Source organism: Vulpes vulpes, chromosome 12, assembly GCF_048418805.1.
Source record: "Vulpes vulpes isolate BD-2025 chromosome 12, VulVul3, whole genome shotgun sequence".
NCBI classification, from domain to species: Eukaryota; Metazoa; Chordata; class Mammalia; order Carnivora; family Canidae; genus Vulpes; species Vulpes vulpes.
Genome location: NC_132791.1, coordinates 106,618,209 through 106,632,553, shown reverse-complemented (window position 1 = coordinate 106,632,553; position 14,345 = coordinate 106,618,209). Strand labels below are relative to the sequence as shown.

At 44.3% G+C, this 14,345-nt stretch overlaps 1 protein-coding gene across 17 annotated transcripts in view; it reads right to left on the bottom strand.

Annotated features, from left to right (window-relative positions):
- ARHGAP32 (Rho GTPase activating protein 32) overlaps window positions 1-14,345 on the bottom strand; it is a 322,644-nt gene that overhangs the window by 275,951 nt on the left and 32,348 nt on the right. For 5 of the 17 annotated variants that reach the window (XM_072729357.1, XM_072729351.1, XM_072729367.1 and 2 more), the window contains exon 1: window positions 12,434-12,635. The exons of 3 other annotated variants lie outside the window; for them this stretch is intronic. The gene's annotated coding sequence lies outside the window, so the exon portion shown is untranslated. Of the gene's footprint in view, window positions 1-11,394; window positions 12,693-12,981; window positions 13,087-14,345 lie in introns of those variants that run through there. 9 more of the 17 variants (XM_072729349.1, XM_072729358.1, XM_072729359.1 and 6 more) reach the window with 8 other exon arrangements.

Sequence of the window (14,345 nt, the reverse complement as noted above, 5' to 3'; positions counted from 1 at the left end):
AGCTATCATGTGAAAAATAAAGCAGATCCATGTTGTATTGGAAATGCAGGGAGGTACATTCCACTTTAATATAATGAGCAATTTTTAAACAACCAAAACCCTTTTTAAAAAGAGTTGGGCAGGAGCAGCCCAGGGGGCTCAGCGGTTTAGTGCTGCCTTTAGCCCAGGGCCTGATCCTGGAGATCCGGGATCGAGTCCCACGTCAGGCTCTCTGCATGGAAGCCTGCTTCTCTCTCTCTCTCTCTCTCTCTCTCTTTCTCTCTCTCTCTCTCGTCTCTCATGAATAAATAAAATCTTAAAAAAAAAAAAGTGTTGGGCAGTCACTAACTGAGCTTCCAGACATTGCAAATACAGAAGTAGAGGGCAGACGATTGCCCTCCAAGGATAATGTAGAAGGAATCCTGATTCTGAAGAAAGCTAAGATCACATACTCCCTAGAAGCTGATATAAATTGCAATATTCAATGATCTTATGAGCATTCAGCTTCACGAACACACAGGGACAACCAGTATGAAATACAAGGCAAAATGGAAGTTTAACCTGAGATAACCCTTCTTTCTTAAAAAGTCCCTGCTGTCAGTTTACTCTTGTCATGTGCCTCTTCCCAAAAATTGAGGTAAATTCCTCTATTCTACAAAATTAACTACAAAATAAAGGCAAAGGCAGCCTTGCCTCAGGGATTTTCCCCCATCTGCCAGAAGATCATAACCTTCCCCATTGTTCCCAGTTGGACATCTGATTTATTATTATCACTGAAAACCCTGTCTTCCATTCCCATGACGGATTCAGGCATTTCTGTTATCAACAAGTATTTATTAAGTAAAAGTGCTAGGGATACAGTATGTATCTATACAGGAGCCCCTGCCCCTCAAATACCCTGTGGAGAAGGGGGTTATAAATTAAACGTACCTTTCTGACAGAAGTATTGATTGATAATAAGGAGGTTGGGCCTGTGTGGAGGCAAGCAGTGTATGAGAAATCTCTGTACCTTCCACTCAATTTTGCTATGAACCTGAAACTGCTCTGAAAAATAAAGTTTACTAACAAGAAAAAAAAAAGAGGAATAAGAAAAACCTCATTGGTTTTGTTTCCATGATAAAATTCTAAGTCTCAGTTTTAGTGTTAAGTGCATTAGAAAATCAGTAAGCAGGTGATATGATCAGATTCACATTTAACATTACTTCTGGCTCCTGAGAATGGGGTAGTCAGTAGGACAGAAACAAAAGTAGAGGCAGAGAAGTCTGTGGGTAGTTTTCCAGAGGAGAAAGGCTACTACCTAGGTTTTTAACAGTGATAAAACTGAGACGTAGTCAGGTCCAGTTTATACTCTGAGGGTGGGACTGCCAGAACTTAAAATGAGATGAGAAGGAAAAAATGGGGGATGACTCCATGGGCCTGCACAAGTAGGCAGATGGTGGTGCCATTTCCTGAAATAGCAAAGACTTGGGAGAGGTGGTGAGAGGAGTAAAAGAAAGAAAGAATAATGCATAGCTCTGCTCTGTTCATGTTACATTCAAGGTGTCTATTAGATATCCAAGTAGAGGAATGGAGTCAGAGAAACTCTGAGCTCAAGAGAAGAAAAATTGGTACTAGAGATGGGAATATAAGCCTCATCAGCATATAAGTGGTATCAGAAATGGTTATGAAAATAGATGAAATCACCTGAGGAGAGCCCAGGGACACTCCAAATTTTAGGGCAGCAGTAGGGAGATAGAGATAAACCAGCAAAAAGACACAAAGAATGAACACCAAGTAGGTCAGAGGAAGTTAGTCAACTAATGTGAAATCCTGGTGAGAGGTCAATAATATGTAGACATTGAACCGATCACTGGCTTTGGCAAGACAGGTCACTGTAGCCTTGATTAAAAAAAAATTTCATATGAACAAGTATATACCCAACAAACTGAACAACCTACAAGAAATGGAAAAATTCTTAGAAACATACAACTTACCATGCCTGAATCAGAAAGAAACAGAAAATCAGAACAGACCTATTACTAATAAGGAGACTAAATCAAAAATCTGATGAAGGCAGGCCCAGCAGCAAAGGGCTGGTGAATTTAACCCAACAGAAGAATTAATATCAATCCATCTCAAACTCTTCCAAATAATTGAAAAGAAGGGAATACTCCCAAACTCATTTTACAAGGTCAGCATGATCCTGATAACCAAAACCAGAAAAGGGGCAGCCCGGGTGGCTGAGCGGTTCAGCGCCACCTTCGGCCCAGGGCGTGATCCTGGAGACCCGGGACTGAGTCCCACGTCAGGCTCCCTGCATGGAGCCTGCTTCTCCCTCTGCCTGTGTCTCTGCCTCTCTCTCTCTCATTCTCTCTCACTCTCTCTGTCTCTCATGAATAAATAAAAATCTTTAAAAAAAAAAAAAAAAAAAACAGAAAAGGACACTACTAGAAAAGAAAAAGAATTACAGGCCAATATTCCTAGATGAATATGGATGCAAAAATTCTTAATAAAATGCAAACTGAATTCAGCAGCACATTGAAAAGATTATTCACCATGATCACGTGGGATATATCCTTGGGATGCAAGGATGGTTCACTATACACAAATCAATCAATGAGTTACATCACATTAAAAGAATGGGGAAAAAAAGAACATGACCATCTTAACAGATACAGAAAAAGCAATTGAGAAAATTCAACATCCATTCATGATAAAAAGTCTTAAGAAATTAGGCACAGAAGGAGCATACCTCAACATAATATAGGCCATATATAACAAGCCCACGGCTAGCATCACGTTCAATGGTGAAAGTATGAAAGCATTTCCTCTAAGATTAGGAACAAGACCAGGGTATCCACTCTCACTGCTCCTATTCGACATAGTACTGGAAGTCTGAGCTACAGTAATCAAGCAAGAAAAAGAAAGGTATCAGGTCAGGTATCAGAATTGGAAAGAAGAAATAAAGTTGTCTCTATCTATAAATGACATGATTTTGGGAACCCTGGGTGGCGCAGCGGTTTAGCGCCTGCCTTTGGCCCAGGGCGCGATCGTGGAGACCCGGGATCGAATCCCACGTCAGGCTCCCTGTATGGAGCCTGCTTCTCCCTCTGCCTGTGTCTCTGCCTCTCTCTCTCTCTGTGTGTGACTATCATGAATAAATAAATAAAATTTAAAATATATAGAGAGAGAGACATGATTTTATATTTAGAAAATCCTAAAGACTTAACTGTTAGATCTTTTAATCAATTAATTCAGTAAAGGTGCAGGACACAAAATCGTTATACAGAAATCAGTAGCGTTTCTATACAGTAACAATAACAAAATCTCTGACAGAGAAATAAAGAGATCAATTCCACCTACAATAACATAAAAACAAAATACTTGCACACAAATTTAACTAAGAAGGTGAAGATCTCTACACTGAAAACTGTAAGACATTGTTGAAAGAAATCGAAGACACACAAGAAATTTTTTAAAAATTAAGAAAGAAAGAAATCGAAAACACAAATAATTGGAAAGTTAGCCTAGGTCCATGGACTGGAAGAATTATACTGTAAAAATACCAATATTACCAAAAGCCATTTTTAGATCCGATGCAATCCCTATCAAGGATCCAAAGGCATGTTTTACAGTAGTAGATAAAATACTCCTGAAATTTATATGAGACCACAAAAGATCCCAAATTGACAAAAGAAATCCTATGGAAGAACAAAAAGAGAGGCATCACACTTCCTTTTCAAGCTATACAATAAAGCTACAGCCATCATGGTCACCAAAGCACAAGCAACAAAATCAAAAACAAGTGAACAACAACAAACTAAAGCTCCTAGACAGCAAAGAAACCATCAAAGGGAAGACAATGTACCGAATGGAAAAATATACTTAAAAAGTACCTGATAAGGAGATAATATCCAAAACATATAAAGAACTCTTACCTCAATAAGTAAATAAATAAATTACCAACCCAGTTAAAATATGGACAAAGTCCGTGAATAGACATTTCTCCAAAGAACATATATGAACAGATGTTCAACATCAGTAGTCATTAGAGAAATGCAAATTAAAACCACACATACACAAGAACTCACCTCACACCTGTTTGAGCCATCACCAAAAAGATGAGATAACAAATGCTGGCATGGGATGTGGAGAAAAGGGAACCCTTGTGTACACTCTTGGTGGGACCACGAACTGGTACAGCCATTATGAAAACCAGTATGGAGGATCCTCAAAAAAATAAAAATAGCACCACGATATGATCCAGCAATTCCACTACCGGGAACAGATCCAGAGGTAACAAAAACACTGGCTGGAAAATATATTGCACCCCCACATTCAGTGGAGCATTATTTACAATAGCCAAGACATGGAAACAACTTAAAGTGTCCATCAATAGATGAATGGATGAGAAAGCTGTGGTACATATATACAATGCAGTATTATTCAGCCATTTAAAAACAAGAAAGTCTACCAGTGGCAACAACATAGATAGAACTTGAGGGCATTATGCTAAGTGAATTAAGTCAGAGAAAGACAAATACTCTATGATTTTACTTACATGCAAGAATCTTAGAAAAATTAGATTACATTTAAAAACCCCGAAATTCACAGGAAATGAGAGAAGACTTTTGATTACTGGAGGTGGGAATGAGGAGAAGGGGAAATTGGAAGAAGATGCTCAAAAGGTATGAACTTCCAGTTATAAGATAAGTAAGTCCTAGGATGTTGTGTACAACATGATGAAGAAAGCTAACACTGCTATAGGATACATAGGAAAGGTGCTAAGATAGTAATTCCGAAGAGTTCTCATTACAAGGAGAACTTTTTTCTTTCACTCTAAGAGAAGATGAATGTTAGCTAATCCCCTTATGGCAATCATTTCACAACATATGTAAATTAAAACATCATGGTATACGTTTAATTTATACAGTGATGTCCATTATTTCTCAATAAACCTGGGGGGAAAACCAATTTCAGTAGAGTGCTAGAACAAGAAGAGCTCAAATGAATCAGGCTATAAAAGAGAATGAGTGGTGAGGAAGTAGACATAGCAAATATAAACAACTGTTGCTGCATAGGGATCAAAGAAATTGGGCAACTGATGCACCTGGGTGGCTCAGTGGTTGAGCATCTGCCTTTGGCTCAGGTCGTGATCCCAGGGTCCTGGGACTGAGTCCTGCATTGGGCTCCCTGCAGGGAGCCAGCTTCTTCCTCTACTGGTGTCTCTGCCTCTCTCTCTGGATTTCTCATAAATAAATAAATAAAATCTTTTTTAAAAAATGGGCAACAGCTGAAGGAAGTCATAAGCTGCAGGAAAGGGTGATTTAAGAAAAAGTATTTATTTGGTTAAGATACTAGTGACTCAAGCAAGAGAGAATTTTATTCCTCTCTCACTTAACCATCTGAAGATAAATGAGCAGTTCATGGCTAGTAGGTAGGCGGCTCTGCTCCACAAGGTCACCCAAGGATCCATCTTATGAACCCTTCTCCTACTAAAACGTTGCTCTCACCTATAAGGCTGAATAATGTGCACCAGCACTACAGTGTCCTCAGCAAAAAGGGGAAAAAGGAATAGAAAAGAACTAGCTTCTTTGCTAAGGCCATGACCCAGAAATCATACACATCACTTCCGGTCACATCTATTTAGCCAAAATTTCATCACATGGCCACACCTAGCTGTACGAGAAAGACAAGGAAATGCAGTCTAGTTGGGCACCATGTCCCCACATAAAACGTGAGGTCCTATTACTGAATGGAAGGTGCAAGAACAGCATTCAGTGAATGATTAATCATCACGGCTGCAAGTAATATAAGGCATGTCAGCATACAAAAAGAGATAATCCAATAAGAGAATGATAATCTACAGAAGAAAATAACTGCAGGGACACCTGGGTGGCTCAGTGGTTATGCACCTGCCTTCGGCCCAGGGTGTGACCCTGGAGACCCAGGATCGAGTCCCAGGAGCCTGCTTCTCTGTCTGCCTGTGTCTCTGCCCCTCTCTCTCTCTCTCTCTCTCTGTGTGTGTGTGTGTGTATATGTGTGTGTGTGTGTGTGTGTCTCGTAAATAAATAAAATCTTTAAAAGAAAAAAAAGAAAAAGAAAAAAGAAAATAACTGCAAAAGTGAAGGCCTTAAAAAAAAGCAAAAATGAATAATATCCGAGGCACAAACTTACTGCTTCAGAAGCAAGGACACATGTCTCGCCACTTCTCACATGCCTGACTTTTCAGGAGAAACGCTGTCCCTTGAATGCATTTCCAGGAAATTTAAATAACCCTTTCTCAGTTTCTAGTAAATCAAGCTATTACACAGAATGAGTGTAAAAATCTGGCCTGGATTGAACAGTTCATATGGGCTGTCCCTGACAGGCTGATTCAGAGAGCGGCTGTTCTGTTAGAGAAAATACAACCAAATTTCAGAGCTAGATGGAGACTACCAGGCACATTTTACAAATGTTCAAAGGCCACAAAGTATCCTCTCCAGCAGTACATTCCAAGTCCTCAAACTGACACATCCAAGGATCATCCCACTATCCTCTTGCCTACTCTTTTATAACATTCTTTTTCATAATAGAGTTATCTTCCCAATGAAATCAACACTTCCTGAGAGTACGGACTCAATGCCATCTTTTTTTAATATCTATTCTCCACTGAATCTCACATGGTGCAAAACACATAGTATGTACTCAAAGGATACTTTTCAGTTCAGTGATAAAAGATTTGGTTTCCCTCATCCTACTGGAGCCAGTACTGCTACTGAATCTGGAAGACCACTGGACATACAGCAACTACTAAGGACTGTCAGGTTCTCCTTCCTACACACAAGGAAATAAAAACAATGAAGTCATGATTAAGCCTTGTCCAAGATTATAAGATTGAACCCTAAATAATGAAGATTTTACTATCTGAAGGCAAAGAAATGAAAATAAATAAATAAATAAATAAATAAATAAATAAATAAATAAAGGCAAAGAAATGGAATATCTACTTTAGAATTCTTACACAGAATACACTGCTTTTTTTTCTGATAGAGACGATGCAAACATATTGGAACACTTCATAATGCATACGTCACGCATGCTTTTCCTCTCAATGCTTTCCATCTCCCTAAACTCCAGTATTAATGTACATTATAGTCCACAGTACAAAATAAGGTAGTAGGGACGCCTGGGTGGTTCAGCGGTTTGGCGGCTGCCTTTGGCTCAGGGTGTGATCCTGGAGTCCTGGGATCCAGTCCCACATCGGGCTCCCTGCAGGGGGCCTGCTTCTCCTTCTGCCTGTGTCTCTGCCTCTCTGTGTGTCTCTCATGAATAAATAAATAAATAAAATCTAAAAAAAAAAAAAATAAGGTAGTAAATGGATAAATGACTGTAAGACAAGCAATAAGATCTCTCTGAAAACCAGAATTCTACTTCCACTCTGAGCATTCCTGGTTCATGTATTTGTTATAAGAAAATAAACAAAGAGGCACCTGGGTTGTTCAGTGGTTGAGCATCTGCCTTCCACTCAGGGCATGATCCTGGTGTCCCGGGATCGAGTCCCACATCAGGCTCCCTGCATGGAGCCTGCTTCTCCCTCTGCCTGTGTCTCTGCCCCACTCTGTGTTTCCCACGAGTAAGTAAATAAAATCTTCTTTTAAAAATTAATTAATTAAACCAAACACCTCATATCTCATTTCCTTTTAACTGCCCTAAAACAATCTCCTTTCAATACCATGGAAGACCTTCTTGTCCAGGTTTACTGTGAAATTGTAAACATCTATTTTACTAAATCTCTGTATTTTACTACCTTGGGGAATGTTCACTCTCAAACTACACTTCTCTAGATAATCTCTGGTTGCTTTTGTGTGTTTGTTTTAACCTCAAGAGTAAATACTGTCTCCTCAGGACACTGAGTCTTCTTTAGGCCTCTACCTTTTTTTGAGGTGCTACAATTAGAAGCCTACACTTCAGTTCTCCGGATACTGCTGTTCTGTTTTTACTGGAGGGCCCTTTTGCTTCTTTCCCCCTGTTCTACCAAGGACAGGGCAGGAACATTCACGTCCTCCCTTATCTCCCTTGGATCATCCCACTGCACTCAAGCATCATCCAAGGCAGAAACTGCATGATTTGCAGGAATGCAAGAGCCACAATGACCCCAATTCTGTTTTGTTTAACTCAGTTAGAACAATGACCTTTATTTGTACACTTTTAATTTGGTATTCATGTTAAATAAACCAGTACTTGAAGTTGAGAAGCACATCCAATTTCTCAATTGTAAGATAATTTAAACCAAATACTTCAAAAAGCAGCTTAGTATCAAAGCCTCTAGAGAGTAAAGTAGGTCTACCTTTAGAAAAAAATAGTTTTATTGTTTCAACTCTGAAGAGGATGTTCTGGAGATGCTAATGCAAATCATAAGGGAAACTCAGAGTCTCATACACATGTAAGGAAAATTATCTAACACCCTGGCCTCATTAAAATAGGTTCTTCTCACATATCTTTCTCAAAAAAAAATACCAGCACCAAATTAGAAGTGATATTTAAATTCAGTTTGCAAACTTAGAACAGTACCAGGGAGTGGTTAAGAGCCAGGATCTCCAAAACAGAGCAGAATTTTCCTTCCAACCATTCTTTATCATCTAAATAAGCAAGTGATTGGGATGCCTGGGTGGCTCAGCAGTTTAGCACCTGCCTTCAGCCCAGGGCGCAACCCTGGAGACCCGGAATGGAGTCCCACATCAGGCTCCCTGCGTGGAGCCTGCTTCTCTCTATGCCTGTGTCTCTGCCTGTGTCTCTGCCTCTCTCTCTCTGTGTCTCTCATGAATAAATAAATAAAATCTTTAAAAATACATAAATAAATAAGTGATTAATAAAAATAAAGTACAATTTATGGGAAATCTCTCAAGTTATTCCAATTATCAGCTATTAACGAATGTTTTCACTAAAGGAGAAAATTCAGTAACAAGTAACATACCACTAAAGAAAACAACTCTGTAATACAGGGGCAAGGGTGACCTACAATATTTTAGGCATAATCATCATCATTATAATCATCATCTATGACTCACTGAGTGCTTACTATATATCGTGTTAAGCATTGACAAGTATCATTTCATTTAATCATCACTACAAATTTCATTTAATCATCACTACAATGTCTAAGGCAGATTCTCTCATTATTCTCAATCAAGGAGATACCTGACGTATCAAGATGTTAATTAATTTGTCCAGGATCAAAGTTTATAAATATCACAGCTGGCATTCGAACATAAGTCTATGTGGCTCCAAAGCACAAATGAGCACCTTTCCAGGGGTCTTAGCCACTAAAATGCTATGACAGGAAATAAGGCCTGTGCTCAGTAAAGCAAAAAAATTTAAGTCCTAAATCAAAGGTTGGCAAACCTTTTCTGTAAAGGGCCAGATCATAAATATTTTAAGCTCTGCAGGCCACGTCTCTGCTGCAAGAACTCTGTTGTTGTACTGCCAACATAGCCATAGACAATACAGAAACAAATGAGCATGACTGTGTTCCAGTAAAACTTTATTTATGGGCACTGATATTTGAATTTTATATAACTTGTGCATGCTATGAAATGTTCTTTTTTTTCCCCATCATTTAAAATTTTCTAAATCATTCTTAGTTCGTAGGCCATACAAAAAAACAGGCTGTGGCCACATTTGGCCTACAGAGTAAATTCTGCCAACTTCTATACTAAATAATGCAGACAAATATAAAGTATTTTTTTACTCAACAGTGCTTCTCACAAACCCTGGCTTATAACCTCCTTTGATTTGGGGTTTTGAAAGATTTATTTATTTTAGAGAGCCACACTAGCAGGGAGAGACAGGAAGGAGGGTTGGGGAAGACAGAGAGAGAGAGAGAATCCTCAAACAGACTCCCTGTGGAGCCCAACACAGGGCTGGATCCCAGGACCCTGAGACCATGACCTGAGCTGAAATCAAGAGCCAGCCGCCTAACTGACTGAGCCACCCAGGGGCCCCTCCTTTAATATTTTAAAGTGGTACTTTAAAGAAGCTCAAAGTCTCAATAAGCTTGACATCTGTCTCAGAATAATCAAAATTCCAAAGAATCCAAAACTCTAGGCACTACATAAGGATTTCCTAAGAATGAGAAAGAATCACAAAATTTTGGAAGTGGGGAAAAAAAAAACTGGGGGGAAGTGGAAGAGCTCTAACACATTCTCATTTCTTATGTGCATTTTTAAAAATTGATGTTAAGGGGCAGCTCGGGTGGCTCAGCACGGCCTTCAGCCCAGGGCCTAATCCTGGAGACCTGAGACTAAGTCCCACGTGGGGCTCCCTGCATGAAGCCTGCTTCTCCCTCTGCCTGTGTCTCTGCCTCTCTCTCTCTCTCTGTGTCTCTCATGAATAAATAAATAAAATCTTTAAAAAAAATTTGATGTTAAAATATTTAAAACAAAAATACTAAATTTATATGTAAAAAGTGATACCTTACACGTATAAAAATTTTTACACGGCATTCTCACATTCTTTCTCTCATCTCATCCTTCACAACAACTTTGTCAAGGAAGACAATGCAAGCCTTCTCATCTGTTTTGTACATAAGGAAAACAAGCTCAGAAACATAAATTACCTGCCCAAAAAAGGGACCATGCCACACAAGCTACTAAATGGCAAAACTGCACCCGTGACCTGGTTTCAAGTCCTGCTCTCTTAACTACTTCCATGGACATCAGATTTCACTAATTAACAGGTTAAATCCTAAAAATGCTGAAGAATATTAGCCATTATCTATAAATACAAGATAACACAATCTTTAAAATACATTGAACAATGTTTAGTTCTGGGGCAGCCCGGGTGGCTCAGCGGTTTAGCACCGCCTTCAGCCCAGGGCGTGATCCTGGAGACCCGGGATGGAGTCCCACATCGGGCTCCCTGCATGGAGCCTGCTTCTCCTCTGTGTCTCTGCCTCTCTCTCTCTGTGTGTCTCTCATGAATAAATAAAATCTTAAAAAAATAAAAATAAAAACAATGTTTAGTTCATTTTGTTCCATTTTTCTTCTGCTACCACAGGCTTCTGCAGAAAACAGGTGCTATTCCTTGACATTTATTAAACGCATTTATAGTTAACAGTGAATCTATATACCCTGTGCAGACAATATACCCAGGCCCGGCCTGGAAAGGGAAAACACTGCTGAATAAGACATCTAAAGAGAAAATAAGAGAAAGAGAATGGGAGGTGGAGATGAATGTATTGCCATTAAAGTGTCTCACCCAGCTGACGACTGGAAAATGATGTGGAGGCTGGGCAAAGAAAATAAAAGGAACAGAACTACTGGAATTTAAACCAACATCAAAGACTAATGACAGTTGAACCTGCCCGACTGCTTCCTAGTCACTCCCTAGAAAACAAAACAGTTACATAACCAGGGAAGGTTCTTCCAACTAACATTTCCTCTGTGGCCCACTTACACTTTATCGCCCACCTCAACGTGCACCACCAGGCAGTACACCGGGCCTCCACGCCAGCTATGGCTGGACAAGTCTCTGTCCAAAGTGCTGCTTTAGTCCATGGACTGCTATAGAGACCACGGTATGAAGATGACTGGCTTGAGCACAGTTCCAAAGTGGCACCATTCTAGAGACGTGTCCTATAAAGCATCACCACACATGCAATTTGGGGAAGGAAGTAGACTCCAGATTTTCCTGAGAATGGAAATCGGAACACCGTAGTCCCTCATCTTCACAAATAGCCCTATTAAAAAGAATTTATGCCAATGAGTACTTGAAAAACTTTGAGGTCATGTTGGAGCAGCAATTAAGCTACAATTTCCTTCAACTCTCGAGTGCAAGGAGCAAATATCAAGATTCTGAGTTGGACTGCAGTTTACCCAGGAGGAAAATTCTATTACCGCATCACAACCAACAGGAAAACTCTATTAATGCATCATAACCATCACAACTCAAAAATATTACAACAAATCCTACTGCGGAATCAAACTGACACATTTCCTGGGCTCCCACAGCCTCTGTGCTCTAGTACCATATGCTTTTCCTTCTTCCAACAGAAATAAGAATATAGACAATGTTCACCAGAAGCAACCAGTGTATCAGAAGTTATTCCCACTCACACTGACTTAAAAAGGTCTAAATCGGTGCCAAACAAAACTCCGAAAGAATGGAAAATAAAAGAGATGCTGACAACAATGCAATGTGGCCCAGCTGCCAGCTACCCATGTAGCATCATGCAGCGCCCGAAGCACTTTAAAAGCAGATTGCAATTCCGCATGCAGATCAAAATCGCAATTATCCAAATTCTATTTCCTGAAAGACAACTATTAAGCCGCATCCCAAGCACCCTGCGGTCGAGCCCTCTCCCCTCCAACCTCCTTTAGGCGTCAGCGACTGAAGGTGAAGTTGCAAAGGGTCCAGAAGTAGGCTAAAGCTAAGAAAGAAAGAAAAAGAAGAAAAAAAAAAAAAAAAAAAAACAGGTTTGACTCTCTCTCCCTACCGTTTCCTAACGATACTATTTCGCGAGAATCTTTTACATCAATATCGACCCGAGTCAACGAAATTGAGAAAGGCGGCGGCGACAGCACCGGGTGGCGGGGAGCTCCGGGCGTTAAGGGGAGGCGGGGGGGGGGGGCACTAAGGCACCAATATCGTGCAATATGCGGCGGCGACTTCAGCCAATTACAACGAGGAGAGGGAAAACTCTGAGGGCAGAGCCGGGCTCGGCGAGGTCGCCGGCGGGCAGCGCCCGGGTCCCAGGCCCAGCCCCCGCCCCCGCCCCGCCCCCGCCCCGCCGCCCGCCGTGCCCGGGTCGCGCTCCCGCCCGCCGAGCCTCGGGCGCGCTGCAGGCCCGGCCGCCCCGGCCGCGGGGGCTGCAGACGGAGCGGGGGCGCGCGGGGCTGGGCGCGCCGGGGTCCCCGAGCTGCTCTCCGGGGCTCGCGCCGCCGGGTCCCGGCTGCGGAAGGAACCTCCTCCAGGAAGGCCGGCCGGGCCCCGCGGCCCCCCCCGCGCCGCCCGACCCCCGGCCCTGCGCGGCCCGCGCCTTACCGAGCCCCGCGGCCCCGCCGCGCCGCCGCGGCCTCGCTGCGCCCCGCTCGCCGCTCCGTGTCTGCCCTCCGGGGCGCCGGGCCCGCGCCCTCCTCCTCCTCCTCCTCCTCCTCGCCGCCGCGCCGCGCCGCGCCTAGCGCCTGGCCGCCGAGGGCAGCCGCGGGGGCTCGGCCGGGCGCCCCCCGCGCCAGCGCCGCATCCCGCCCCGCCGCGCGCTCAGCCCCGGGGGCGGGGACCCGGGCTCCGGAGCCGCCCCCCGGCCGCGCCCGCCCGCCCCCGCGGAGTGGCCCCGGGTGCCCGAGCCCCCCACCCCGACGCCCTCGCCTCGGGCCGCCCCCGCCCAGCCCGCGCCGCCCCCCGCCCCCCGCCCGCGCGCCCGGCCTCCGCCTCCTCCGCTCCGCCTCCCCCTGCGCCCGCGACGCCCGCAGCGGGGAGAAGAGGCGCGTCCCCGCCGCGGCCGCGGGCACGAGCACGCGCGGGGGGAGGGCGGAGCGTGCGCGCGGCCGCGGCGGCGGGGGCGCGCCCGGGCCTCGCCTGCTGTTGTCCGGGGGCGCACGTGCACCGCGGGGCGCGGGGGCGCGGGGGCGCGGCGGGGGGGGGGGCCGGGGAGGCGCCTCCTCCGCGGCTGGGCGGCCGCTCCTCTGCGCCCCGCCGACCCCCCCCCGAGGTCCCCGCGCGGGGCCTGGAGCGGGGAGCGGGGGGAGCAGCCCGGGCGCCCCAGCTCGGCCGCGCGGGGTCGTCCGCTGCGCCCGGGAACCGGAGGCCCACAAGTTCCTTCCGTCGTTGGCTCCTTCGTTCCCGGTTATGGACCAGAAGCCTGCAAGGGACATGGCCGGGGACAGAGAGGACGAGCAAGGGTGCGGGAGCCGCAGCCCCCCAGGTGCGTGGCTGCACTGAAAAGCGGTTTTCGGAGAAAGTGAGGGAGCTCACAGGGCCCGCACCCCAGCCCGCCCGCCCGAGGAGGACCCTGCCCTCGGTTCTCCCCCGTGTTCCTTTTGTTCAGCCTCCGGAGACCCAGCAGCACTTCCACCTGCAGCAACCATCTGTGTAACGGAGTAGAGCTTGACATTCCACCGTTCTATTTTGGTGGTTTTCTTTTATAATGTGCCTTTCACTCCTGATTCATTTAGTGTCTACATGTTGGGGAGGGGGGGGGGGGTTAAGCTACACAGTTTAACTCCTTCGTCTTCAAACCTGCAGATGCCGAATACTGCATCGTCTAATGTCACTGCAGTGACTCGGGTCGGCTCAGCCTTCAGTCATGTCAGTGGGTGTCAGTGAATAGAAAACGTGGCCTTGACCACACTTCGCAGAATTTCAAGGGCATGTCTAGGAAACGCGATTTCAACACATCCTGGGGAGAA